The 12,604-nt window shown below is 43.5% G+C and overlaps 1 protein-coding gene across 6 annotated transcripts in view; it reads right to left on the reverse strand.

Annotated features, from left to right (window-relative positions):
- wwox (WW domain containing oxidoreductase) overlaps positions 1-12,604 on the reverse strand; it is a 977,325-nt gene that overhangs the window by 613,732 nt on the left and 350,989 nt on the right. The window lies entirely within an intron of this gene.

Genomic DNA, 12,604 nt, shown 5'->3' on the forward strand with positions numbered 1-12,604 from the left:
ATAGGAGCCATATAGTCAATTCTTTCTTCAGTTACCTACATCCTTACAAACAGTAACCAGTAAAAAATAACCTAAGATCAATATCATAAGAAAAAGTCACCAGTGGTCTAAAAAGATAATTTGTCTTTTACTGCCAACGGAGAAGAAATATCATTAAAAAACCTGAAGCATTCAGAAGCAGCAGTGTTTTGTAAATGCCTCTAAAGTTTCAAAGTATTCCAATGCACTTCACAATGACATTATGCAATAAATTGTAAACAAAAGTAAACAAGGAAAAATTAAGGCAAACGGCCAAAAGTCTGGTGAAAGAGATATCTTAGAGAGGGAAAAGCTACAAAGTACTGGAGTAGCTCAGCAAGGTCGCTAAGCATCTCTGAAGTACATGGATTGGCACTGCTTTGGATTGGGACCCATCCCGAAACGTCACCCAGCCATGTAATCCAGAGATGCTGCCTGAACTGCTGAGATACTCCAACGTTTTGTGTTTTTTTGCTCGATTTTTTACAGCACCTGCAGTTTCATGTGTCAAGAGAGGCAAAATAATTGCAAAATTTATTTTCTTGGTAGGCTAAGACTCAGTGCTTTATAAAAGATAAAGCATTTAAAACATAATACTCAAGAACTCAGTTGGAACATCTCAAATCTCTGAGACGCATATAAAGCTAGAGGAGGTTGCATTTGTAGAGGAGGGCAAGACCTTGGAAACAAGGATGAGAATATTAAAATCCAGCATTTGCATAAATGTAAGTCAGTACGCATATGTATAATTGAGTTTGAATATCGGCAACAGAGATGTCAATGACATTAAGCTTACTGAAGGCTATTCAGAAGTATGCCTATATAGTCAAGTTTGGAGAGAAAACAAATGGGTGAAGTTTTCAGCAGAAATAAACTAATAAAAATGCAGAATCAATCAATGAGTGGGAAATGGAATGAAGCAGTCTTAATAATGGTACAAATGAGTGTTTGGAAGATATCTTGAGATCAAATTAGGCACCAAGATGCAGTCTGATACAGCCTCACACTGCTAGCAGAGGCTAATGGAATCAGTGATGAGGTTACAGAGTTTTCAGCAGGGATCAAAGGCAAAAACTTTAATGACAAAAACACCAAAATCTCCTCAGATGAGAGATGTCAGAAGCAGTCTGGAATTGTTGAATGAATGTAATTAAAATACAATAACACACAAACTTGTTAATTGAGTATTTTTTCGGTGCTGTTCGCAAAAGTCTTATATTGAAGACAGTAGAAGTCATATGATTAAAGGTGACCGAGTTAAACTAAAGGATCATAAAGAACTGAACAATTATGTTTTATTAAGGTTCCAAAAATGTTTAGTTTTCAAGTACAAAATAAAGTGTGCCACAAACTTGTGGCACATACTTAATCTGAGGATTTGCAAATTAGGACTTGAAATTCATCAATCATTGACTCCTTGACACAAGGTAACCTGATACTGCTGTGCGTGGCTTTTTACCTTTTCGATATTGACTTATCTTGGTTTTTTTCCCCAATAATATCTCAGTTGAAAATATAGGTTCTGAGCTGATCTGCAAAAGCTGTTTGTATTGCAATACTTGAACTTCTCATCCTTGATTTTCATCAAAGCAGTATTTAATTGCATTTTTTCTCATGCTACAGTAACCTCAAGTGGATCTTGGCAAGCTGTACTGATTGTCAAACAACAAATCAATGAAGGTCAAGCCATTCTGATTTAATCGATCTTTATTCCGTACAAAACCAAAATCAATCCTTCACCTTTGAACCCACTGGCCTGAGCATTGGAAGAAAACTGTGATTGCCGTCACACCGATGTAGAGAGCCCACTGTAGTTATGCATCGAAGCTAACGTCCTCGTTGCACCGTGGAAAGTATTACAAAACTAAACCAGTGCCTGCATGAATCCAATAGTCTAACTCGTTCAAATACAGTATATTTATATATAAATTTCTGGGCCATTTACTTTCCTTTCAAGTGGTCATCATTTAACTTAATTAAACAGTATAATTTACAGATTTGGGTATTTCTCATTCAAAACTGTTTTCTGCAAAATAAATTACACAATGATTTTTTTTTCAATTGCATGTGTGTCTTTTTTTTTCAATCAGGCGTGCTGGTCAATTTGAGATGCTTGACTTTATAACACCTCTCTCACCATTTGGAAAACTATTTCAAAATGCAAAACAGAGATGGATTTCACACAACCTATTCCGAAGAGTTACAATAGCGTTTAGGTTCAGGGAAAAATAATGTTTATGACTTTGACAGAATTTTTCTGCTTTCTCACCGAACAGTGCATACATAAAGCAGATGGAACCAGCACAGCTGAGAATATGATAAGCTGCTGCCGTGACCACCCAGGCGTATAATTTTGTTAGGATATGCATATGCTATCAGGGATGGAATCTGAACAGAAACATACGTGCAGATAAATGTGCAAAAAAAAATCTTGAGGTTTTTTTTTTGCAGAAATCAGTTATGACTGATGATTACCCAAATTCTGCAAACAACACCATTTAACTAATCAGGGCCACTTGAAAGGAAAAGTGAATGGCCTAGAACTTGTGAATCTGAGACTTTCTGCACCATTATAACAGAGGAAATGTGACTGCAACTTCTGATGCCCGCACTTGTACAATTGAATGCAGTCATTGTTGTTAAGAAAAAATATGCTCCATCGCATGGTATTCTATTGCAATCCTGCTGGATTCTGCACTGGACTGTTTATAACCCAACATGGACCTGCCCATAGTAACTTTCCATTGGAGGCCAATGATCATCGGGGGCAGCACGATGGCGCAGAGTAGCTACCTTACAGCCAGAGACCAGGGTTCGATCCGGACTATGGGTGCTGTCTGTATGAAGTTTGTACGTTCTCACTGTGACCCGGGTGCTCCGGTTTTCTCCCACACCCCAAAGACGTCCAGGTTTGGTGGTTAATTGGCTTCGGTAAAAATTGTAAATTGCCCTTAGTGTTAATGTACGGGATAGTGTTAGTGTACGGGGTGATCGCTGGTTGGCCAGACTAGGTGGGCCGAAGGGCCTGTTTCCACATTGTATCTGTGGGGAAAGTGGGTGGGGGTTGAGAGCAGAACTGCAGGTGGAGATGTGGGTGAGGACGCTATTCATAACTATGGGGGTGAGGATTATGTTGCTAACAAAAGAGTACATCTCAGATAGATATAGGAGGACCCAAACAACCCTTCCAGATGAGACATTGAGATTCACCTGCACCTCCACCAACCTTGTCCATTCGGTGCTCTTGATGTGACCACCTGTGCATTGCTGGACCAAGCGTTAACTAGGCAGCTGCTTTCTCAAATACTTGCTCTGTCCAGTATGCCCAGCTGGAGCTCCCATTTTAATTACCCTTCCCATTACCATGCCAACCGGTATGTCCTCAGCCGCCTACATGCAAAGATGAGGCCACGCACAGACTAGCAGAACAATACCTTATGTTCCGCATGGGTAGCCGACAACCCAACAGCATGAACATTGAATTCTCCAACTTCAGGTAAACCCGCACCCACCCTTCTCATCTTCCCAGCTTCCCCCCAACTCACGCCTTTCTTTCCACTTCCCTCCATTGACACCCTGTTCCTTACCCCTCTTCTACTTGCTCTATCTGTTCTTCTCCCACCTCTCCCTACCCTTGGGGGTGTCCCATTTCTTCCCCCCCCCCCCCCACCACATAATTATCTTCTGCCCACCATCCCTCCCTAAAATTCCTTCCTTCAGATTCCACCATTTGCAGCCAATTGCCTTCTCCACTTCCTGCCTTCGTGACCCTCCTCACCTCGTCATTTCCCACCTTGCCTCACCTCTTCCCCTCCCCTCTTTCTACCAGCTATCTGTCCTCGACTCCATCATTCTGAAGAAGGGCCCTGACCCGAAACGTCATCTGTCCATTTCCCATCCAGATGCTGCCTGACCCGCTCAGTTACTCCAGTACTTTGTTTTTTGACGAAAACACATTTTGCACAACTCATGCTTGTCCCCTTGACAGGTTTAGATGTGTTACTGCAGTCATTTTTGTTGTTGTTTTTTTTGTTGTTGTTTTTTTTTTGTTTATTTTATTAGAAGATAATACAGTACAAAACAATACAGTGGTACCTAATTTTAGGTGCCAACTATGCCATAACGTAATACATTCTATGTACAACCTCTAGATTTATGTTTTTGAAAAGGAAGCAAAAAAAAACAAAAACTAGAGAGAAGAAAAAGAGGAAAAATGAATAGTAGAAAATAGAAAAACGTGAAGTGTGTATATAAGAAAAGAAAAAGTACAAAGTAGAAATAGGAGAAAAAGACCCTTAAAAAAGAAATTTTCAAATCTTTGTTCGGAGATGTAAATCTATCCACGACCTGACCTGAAATCAGTAATCTTTATGGTACTGCTGCATCACATGATTCCAAAAAGTCGATGAAAGGGGACCAACTCCTTAAGAATTGGTCATATTTATCTATTAGGCCGAGTCTCATTTCTTCAAGGCGTGCTATGTCCGTCATATTCCTAATCCACATTTTAATAGTTGGTATAGCTGTATTTTTCCAAAATTTAAGTATCAATTTCTTTCCAATTATTAACCCATAACTAAAGAATAGGTTTTGGTCTTTGTTTAAATTGATATCTTCTACTATTATTCCAAATATAATCCATTCCGTATTAGGTTCTATTCTTGACTTGAAGAGCTTTGTAAATATATCAAATATATCGTTCCAAAATTTATTCAACTTTGTACATCCTACAAATGAATGTGTTATATTGGCATTTTGAAACATACATTTATCGCATCTGGGAGAGATGTTTGGGTAGAATCTCGACCCCGATTTGTATTTCAACCTCGATTTTGAATAATATAGTCTATGTAATAATTTAAATTGAATTAAATTATGTCTTGCATTAATGGAACAATTATGTGTGTTCATCAGATACTTTTCCCATCTATCTTTCGGGATCTTTATCATTAGTTCATGTTCCCAATCTTCTCTTAGTGCCTCTGTTGAGGGTAATTCTCTATTTAATATACTACTAGACCAAGTGCAGACCCGTTGGGTCTGTTCCCCCAACGTGCGGTTGTGGTGAGGTGGGGAGGCGGCATGCAGCGTCACACACTAACTATCCACCCCCCCCCCGCACTCACACTAATTATACCCCTTGATATTATATTAATATTATTAATTTACTCCTTTTACCCCATAACCGCCCTATCTACTGACGCATAGCCCCCAACCTGCAGTCACATCTAGAGAGGGGGGGGGGAGGGGCAGGGGTAGAGACTGAGGGCAGAGAGAGAAGGGGCAGAGACAGAGAGAGAGACAGAGACAGAGAGAGAGAGGCAAGAGGGATAGGGGGTGGAGAGGAGGGTAAAGAGGGAGGATGGGTGAGGGGGGCAAAAGGTGGGGGAGGAGAGAGAGAGGGTGAGAGTGAGGGGGAGAGAGAGGGGTGCTGAGAGGGGGTGAGGTGGGTAGCAGGGAGGGGAAGGTAGAGGGAAGAGCGTAGGGGGTGTGGAGGGGAGGGGGTTTAGGGGAAGGAGTAAGGGTGGGGGGAGGGGATGAGAGAGAGAGAGAGAGAGAGAGAGAGAGAGAGAGAGAGGGGGAGAGGGGGAGAGAGTGTGCTGAGAAGGGGTGAGATGAGGGGAGGGGGAGAGGTGGGGAACAGGGAGGGGGTAGGGGTGTAGAGGGGAGGGGGGTTTTTTTAAGGGAGGGACGGTGGAGGAGGGGATGAATGGGAGGAAAAAGAGGGGAGAGAGAGAGAGAGGGGAGAGGAGGAGAGAGGAGAGGAGCGGGGAGGGGAGAGGAAAGGAGAGGAAGGGAGAGGAGAGGGGGGATGGGGAGAGTGGAGAGGGGAGGGGGAGAGATGAGAGGGGGAGAGAGAGAGAGGGGGGGAGGAGAGGGGGGAGGAGGAGGGGGGGGGAGAGAGGGGGGGGAGAGGGGGGGGAAAGAGAGGGGGGGAGGAGAGAGGGGGTGGAGGAGGGGGGAGGAGAGGGGGGGAGGAGAGGAGGGGGGGGGAGGGGGGGGGGGGGAGGGGGGGGGGGGGAGGGGGGGGGGGGGGGGGGGGGGGGGGAGGGGGGGGGAGGGGAGAGGAGGGAGAGGAGAGAGGGGGGGGAGGGGAGAGGGGGGGAGGGGAGAGGAGGGGGGGGGGAGGAGAGGGGGGGGAGGGGAGAGGGGGAGAGGAGAGGGGGGAGAGGAGGAGGAGGGAAAGGAGGAGAGGGGGGGAGGGTGGAGAGGGGGGGAGGAGGGAGAGGGGGAGGAGAGGAGAAGGAGGAGGGAGAGGTGGGGGGAGGGGGGGGGAGGGGGAGGAGAGGGGGGGGGAGGGAGAGGAGGAGAGGGGGGAGAGGAGAGGAGGAGAGGGGGGAGAGGAGAGGATGAGAGGGGGGAGAGGAGAGGAGGAGAGGGGGGGGGGAGAGGAGGAGGGGGGGAGGAGAGGAGGAGGGGGGGAGGAGGAGAGGGGGGGAGGAGGAGAGGGGGGAGGAGAGAGGGGGGGAGAGGGAGGGGGGGGGGGAGGAGGAGGGGGGAAGGAGGAGAGGGGGGGGAGGAGGAGAGGGGGGGAGGAGGAGGGGGGAGGAGGAGAGGGGGAGAGAGGGAGAGAGGAGAGGGGGAGGAGAGGAGAGGGAGGGAGGGGGGGGAGAGGGGGGGGGGGAGAGGAGAGGGGGGGGGGGGGGGGGGGGGGGGAGGGAGAAGAGGGAGGGAAGAGGGGTCGGGGGGGGGGGGAGAGAGAGAGTGCCTTTTTACTTCAACCCAAACGCAAACAACCATTTGCAGGCAGTGCTTTTTTACCTCTAACCATATTTTCACTTTCAAACCAAATTAAGGGTACTCACAGTGCTGTAGACATTTGTCAGTCATTCAAAGCTCTGATTGAGGCACACCACTTGCAGAGACTGATTGAGGCACACGACTTCCTGGTTTTATAGTCGTTCCCCCTCCCTCCAGCAGGGGCAGCAGAGAGAATGGGGAATGTTGTAAAAACATTAATATCTCTGTCAATTTTCATCGACGGGAAAAGTCCTTAGCACACACGCGGCGGAGGGGGGCTCTGAGCAAGGTGGCCAAACATGACGGCCGTAGGTGGCGGCGTTCTCTCGGAAACCGCAGCACAGAAAGTCAAGTCAAGTCAAGTCAAGTCTGAAGAAGGGTTTCGGCCCGAAACGTTGCCTATTTCCTTCGCTCCATAGATGCTGCTGCACCCGCTGAGTTTCTCCAGCTTTTCTGTATAACCAAGTCAAGTCAAGTTTATTTGTCACATACACATACGAGATGTGCAGTGAAATGAAAGTGGCAATGCTCGCGGAACAACAAAACAACCAAACAAATTATAAACACAATCATAACACACATATTATTTTACATAATAAATAATAGAAGGAAAAACGTTCTGTACAGTTAGTCCCTGGTGAGAAAGGCGTTTTTGCCCTGGAGTTTAGATTTAAGAGGGTTTCCCTGTCATACTTTGTTAGTACTAGGGAGTTAGAACTTAGAAATAAGTTAAAAAGGAACATAAAAGTTAAAAACACACACAATTTTCGCGGAGCTGCCACAACGGCGACTGGACAGGGCCGCGCCATTTTTGGCAGTCAAGAACAGAGTTTTAGTAATATAGATTATAAAATGCAGTCATTTGTTTTCTACAGAGAAGATATTTTCCACTGAACAATTGGAAATATCATGTTCAATGTACCAATGTACATCAACACGGATGATTTCCCCTTTCAGCCATATGCTTAAAGTAAATGTGTAGGAAAGAACTGCAGATGCGGATTTAAATCAAAGGTAGACACAAAATGTTGGAGTAACTCAGCGGGACAGGCAGCATCTCTGGAGAGAAGGAATGGGTGACGTTTCGGGTCTCAACCCAAAATGGCACCCATTGCTTCTCTCCGGAGATGCTGCCTGTCTCCAGTATTTTGTGCCTTTATTCGATTTAAACTAGCATCTGCAGTTCTTTCCAACACATATCCAATCTTCATCCAAGCAGCACTCACCATACTGATTATATATAAATAATCAGTATTGTTCAAATGTATTCACTATAATAATTCACCTATTATTCAGAGAGAAGGAATTGGTGACGTTTTGGGTCGAGACCCTTCTTCAGACTGATGAAGGTTCTGATGAAGGGTCTTGACCCGAAACGTTACCCATTCCTTTTCTCTTGGGATGCTGCCTGGCCCACTGAGTTACTCCAGCAATTTGTGTCTGCTTAAAGTAAATAATTGGTACGGAGCAAGTAGTAAATTAAAGCACTCACGCTGACCTAATTTCTAAACAGATAAGCAGTTTCTTCCTTCCAGCTTATATCTTTAATGTTTGCTGTTTTTCAGAAATGACATAGGATGTAATTTTCATTTTCACACCGTTCGTTTCAGTCGGATGAGAATTAGAAAGTTTCACTGACAGGCAATCGAGCTCCGATTGCATTATCACTTAGTGGCGGCACTGGAAATGACTCCCACACTGTGTCACATCCATAGGCATTAAGTTCACCACCAACGCTATTACAGAAATAAATAAATAGCATCCAATTATCTACTGCTCACTACTTTATGAAATTGGAGCATGATGAATAACACCTTGCACATGGCACAGCAGGTGGAGCTGCTGCCTCACAGCATGGGAGACCCAGGTTCATTCCTGACCTTGGGTGCTGTCTGTGTGGAGTTTGCATGTCCCCCGTGTGACTGTGTGGCTTTCCTTCAGGTGCTCAGGTTTTCCTTACCGGGTTTATCGGTTAATTGGCCTTTATAAATTACCCCTAGAGTGTAAGGAGTGGACGCAATAGTGCTATAACATAGAACTAGTGTGACTTGCGTTTCTTTGAAATAGGAAGACAAGACAGAGAACCTGGAGGAAACTCACGCGGTCACAGGAGAACGTGTAATTCATGCAGACAGCACCCAAGGTCAAGATTGATCCCAGGTCTCTGACGCTGTGAGGCAGTGGCTCTACCAGCTATTCCACTATGCTGCAGTATTATCTGGAGGCTTCAAATAATCTTGTTGATGAAAAAAATTGACCCATTCAGCAATTTAAAGCTAATATTTCAATATAACATACATAATTTTAACTTTTTTCACAAACTTTCAAATTAATTATTGCAGATTGCAGACATATTTTCATCCACATTGTGCATTACTTTGCAGTTTGCTGAACCTTCACATTCACCATCAGGGCTGAAGAGAAGAAATGTGCAAAAAAACTTCAATTAAGTACAAATCCACGGTCTACCTTTGTCTAGTTCAGCACAATATAAAGTTTGGAAACTTTTGAATGTCTCTTCTTAACAAATTCCACTTGCTTCGGTGCCTTGAAGATATTCTGCAATCAGCGTAAGACTGAAAGGTAGGAATAGATTTCCTCCCTGCTTTCTATCCCATGAGGATGCAGTCACCACAACTAGGCACAAATGTAGTGGTTGAATGAAACTAAAGAGGTCATCATGGTGGTTCAGAGAAGCTCATAAAGAAACAACTGATTTAGCCAACCAGAAGCAAGATCAATAAGCACACAGAACTGGAGAGAATACACTGGAAGAATAGCTGGCAATTATAATGTCTATCTGGAGATGCGGGTACAGTGTATAGTCAAGTGTGCTGTGACCCAGGGATACTGGGATTGATGGGAGAAACAGGAGGTCATCTATTAACAGGATGCCTAATGTAGCTTTTTAGTTGTGACTGGGGAAGGATCATGAGGTTTAAAACTCAGTGAGTACTTGTACACAGTAACCAATCATTATATCTGAACCATGAGTTAGAAAGTGCCTTGGGATTACAAGACTGAAGGAGAATGTGTTTTTTTTCTGGCTAAAGATGCCGCTGGCCTGTTCTCAGAGATGTGCTGCACAGCAGGGTTTAACAATCAATTTTAAGAATAGAAATTTTAAAGTTGAGGCTAAATCTTTTGGCATCTGAAGATACAGTGCTCATTAATAGTATAGAACATAGACCAGTAACAGATCTTTCAGCCCAAAATGTCTATGCCAACCATGATGGCAATTTAAACTTTATATCTATTAGTACTCAATTCGATGGCTACTCGTGTGTCTGTATAAATGCCTCTTAAACATTGCTATTGTGCTTCCAATATTCTGCTTCCAATATTGCAGTACACTCCAGACACCTACCACACTCATTGTAAATAACTTGATGGTATACCTCGTTTAAATGTTCCCCCTCTTGCCTTAAAGCTACCCCCTCTAGTATATGACATTTCCACAATTCTTTTTACATTAGGTCAAAATACTAGACAATATACCTCTTCTATACCTCATAATTTTATTTACGCATATGGTCATCCCTCAGCCTCTGATGTTTCTGACAATAAACATTCCAAGTTTGTCCAACCTCCCCTTATATCTGGAGACATAAGAACTTGCAGATGCTGGAATCTTGAGCAAATCACAAAGTGCTGGAAGAACTCAGCAAATCAGCCATCATCTATGAAGGCTGAAGAAGGGTCTTGCCCCAAAACTTCACCCATTCCTTCGCTCCATAGATACTACCTCACCTGCTGAGTTTCTCCAGCTTTTTGTCTATCATCTGTGAAGGGAATGAGCAGGAGATGTTTCGGGTCCGGACACTTCATCAGATTGAAAAAGGATCCCAAACTGAAATGTGGACTGTCTATTTCCTCCAAAGATGCCACCTGACCCACTGAGTTCCTCCAGCGCTCTGTGTTTTGTTCTCCTTATAAGTAATATTCTCTAATCCTGGAAACATTCAGGTGAACCTCTTTTAAACCCTCACTAAAATGGCCATGTTTTTCTGGAAATGCATTAATCAGAACTGCACACAATATTCCAAGCATGACCTAACCAAAGTTTTATGCAGCTGCAACATGGTTTCCCGATTATTATACTTAACACTTTAATTGATAGAGGCAAGTATACCTTGTGCTTTCTTTACCAATCTGTCTACTTGTGTAGACAAAAGTGCTGGAGGAACTCAGCGGGTGCAGCAGCATCTATGGAGCGAAGGAGATAGGCAACGTTTCGGGCCGAAACCCTTCTTCAGACGTGTGTTTACTTGTGTTGCCACTTTCAGGGTGCTTTGATCTTGATCTCTCACTACACTAGTATTTCTACGAGCCCTTCCATTTACCGTATATGTTCCCCTTACATTTTAACTCAGAAATACGTCACACTTCTGCTGTTTATTAGTCGTTACCAATAAACGTGGAATTGGAACATTCTTTGGAATGCAATCTAATGGCAAGACCGCAAGTCCTTCTTTAGAAAAAAACAAGCATCAAGTAGTTGTAAAACAAATTGTGTTTGCTTTTTGCAACTTCTTGATTGCAATTTTTAATCACAATGCCACCAAAGCAGATGGCAAAGTTAGGAAGTTCAACAGGATCAGATGATAGGTGACTAACACTGGCAGCCTCGGTCGCTAACCAAGCCAGCCCTCTCCATGTTACTGCTGGTGCAGATTTTGCTTGCAAATTCAACATTTATTTGGAAGCATGTGAATGGATCATGATAGCAAAAACAATGTTTCCTCAATCAGAAGTTAGGAAGCAGGCATTGTTCACGCAATCTCTCACTTTATATCACATGGGTTGATGCCCATTAATCTCCAGTTTTCATTTAGCCTCCATGTACGATTGAAAGTTTTAGTTTTAATTACAAATAAATTATAAAGTACTGTCTATGGGATAACCATTAATATTAAAATATTAAAAGCACACACTGCTCGAAATTGGAACCATTTACACCATGTTCTTACACTCTGCACAGTTTAACTTTAATGGAAAATCAATTTGATTTGAAAAAAAAGACTCTTCTTAAGACATGCATGAACCAAGATTTTCATTCCTGGTCTCTGACACATCAAAGAGGACTGCGTTATTTTCCACAGTTTTTCACTGTCACATTCATGGCCCTTGTCATCAGAAGATCATAATAAAGAGGAGTAGAATTAGGCCATTCAGCCCATTGCGTCTGCCCAACCATTCGGTCATGGCTAAAATCTATTTACTTCTCAACCCCATTACCCTACTTTCTCTCCATAACATTGGATGCCTTATTAAACAAGAACCTATGAATCTCTGCATTAAAAAAATGATTTGGCCTCCACAGCTGTCGGTGGCAATGAATTTTACAGATTCCTCAAGCAGATCCCAGTCCTGTACAGTTGCTCATGACTCATTCGAAACCGCTACTCAAGCTATCCTGCTGATCTGCTCTGCAGCTCCATACCATCCACTATCCCCACATTCCATAACTATGGGCAAAAAAATACACTAATCCACCACATAACAACAAAGCCCTTACCATTCCACAGGGTACAAATCCCATCACACCAAGCTAAAAATCACAATCTCAGGGATCCTCATCAGCTGTTCCTTGTTCTCTTTTTGCTTTGTAGCAGGCACATTTAATGGGAAGGGTAGTTACTTTCATCCTGAGGGTGAAGTCCGTTGTGATAAAAACTTCAAATTATGCACACGCCTCCCAAAATAGTTTGACACCACTGGACATTCATAATGGTGCAACATCAAAACTACATCGGAGCAATTTGAAAACTAGCTACGCCAGAATAATTTATAGAAACAAAGAACTGCAAATGCTTGTTTATACCAAAGATAGACACAACATGCT

The sequence above is a fragment of the Leucoraja erinacea genome, chromosome 17, assembly GCF_028641065.1.
Source record: "Leucoraja erinacea ecotype New England chromosome 17, Leri_hhj_1, whole genome shotgun sequence".
NCBI classification, from domain to species: domain Eukaryota; kingdom Metazoa; phylum Chordata; class Chondrichthyes; order Rajiformes; family Rajidae; genus Leucoraja; species Leucoraja erinaceus.